The sequence below is a fragment of the Buceros rhinoceros genome, unplaced genomic scaffold (genome assembly GCF_000710305.1).
Source record: "Buceros rhinoceros silvestris isolate BGI_N320 unplaced genomic scaffold, ASM71030v1 scaffold44596, whole genome shotgun sequence".
Classification (NCBI taxonomy): domain Eukaryota; kingdom Metazoa; phylum Chordata; class Aves; order Bucerotiformes; family Bucerotidae; genus Buceros; species Buceros rhinoceros.
The window spans coordinates 581-1,893 of record NW_010418991.1 but is presented as its reverse complement, the minus strand read 5'-3'; positions in this window follow the sequence as shown (position 1 = coordinate 1,893).

Sequence of the window (1,313 nt, the reverse complement as noted above, 5' to 3'; positions counted from 1 at the left end):
CAAAGTTGTGGCTCCAGTTGATATTTAACCTTTTGCAGAGGTTCTCAGTCAATACCTGTCCTCAACAATCACTGTCCCCGACAGAGGATGCTGGAGACCACGTGTTTCCCTGCTGTGAGGAGCTGATTGACAGAAAAGTGCTTTGGAATTTAAGTGAGACAGGATGAGGAACTTGCTGAATCAGCCACCTCCAAATTTAAACCTCGATTTGGTTAAATAATTCGGTTTAAACATGTGCATAGCTGTCACTAGCTAGCTGTTAATCACATATCTAAGTGCTACACTGAGTAGAGATGGAGCGAAATAAGTCTGGGCTCACAACTCCAAGTTTCTTTTCTTTTCTCCTAGGAAGAGGAGAGGGGAAATCACATCTGTGGAAGATTGTTCAGAATCAGTTTGATGGGCTAAACAAAGATTCGGGAAGGAGGAACAGCCCTGTCATGAATAAAAGAAGAATGTTAAAAATTTTAAAGAATTTTCTTTTTAAAAGTTGTCCTTCTACCTTGACAATCAAAAGCTATTACAACATACAGACCCCCCCACTGTTCTTTACAATCGAAACCATATTTGTTATTTACATTTCCTTCAAAAGCAAAATTACGTTAATGAAGTATCCACAAACACAGCTTATGGAATCCACAAACATCTGGCGGAGGCTGCATTCATGTTTCCACTCTGAATTGAATTATGTTCCTTTTGTAAGCTGGGATAGGCAGAGGGTAATGTCTGAAATTACAATTGGGGGATCGTTTCCCCATCCTGAGAAAATGAAGAGCCGGAATAGCAGGACAGACTGAGCAAACAAAGAACACTCTGTGTCTGGAATATCTTTGGAGAGTATGAAGGGAAGGAGAATGTGAGAGAGAGATACACAAACCAGAAATCCTCCAGGCAGGAGATCTGCTGGTCCTTACAACACCGATGTATTCACTGAAATCTGTAGGATTTCAGAGCAAAGCCCGAGTCCCTCCTCTCTCCTGGGGATCTTAGAATGGATGCCTGTCTCGCAAATTCTGTGTAGATTATATCCTGCAGTGCTCAAATGCAACGCATCTCCACCCCGCCACAGCCCAGCAGTGGATGCTGAGGGCAGGATCAGCAGAGGGCACCAGCAGCAGATCCGGAGAGTGTCTGCTGGCAGAGGCGTAGCCCTCTGTGAATCCAGTGTCCTTAGGGCAAGATCAAGACCTTAACGCAGGCTCTTCCCCGGGCACTGCCTTCTGTTCTTACTCCACATTCTGCACTTCCTGGGGTGACATTCTGCAGGGGTCTGCAGCCAGCTGGGATAAAGCCACTGCTGCAATTCTGGATTT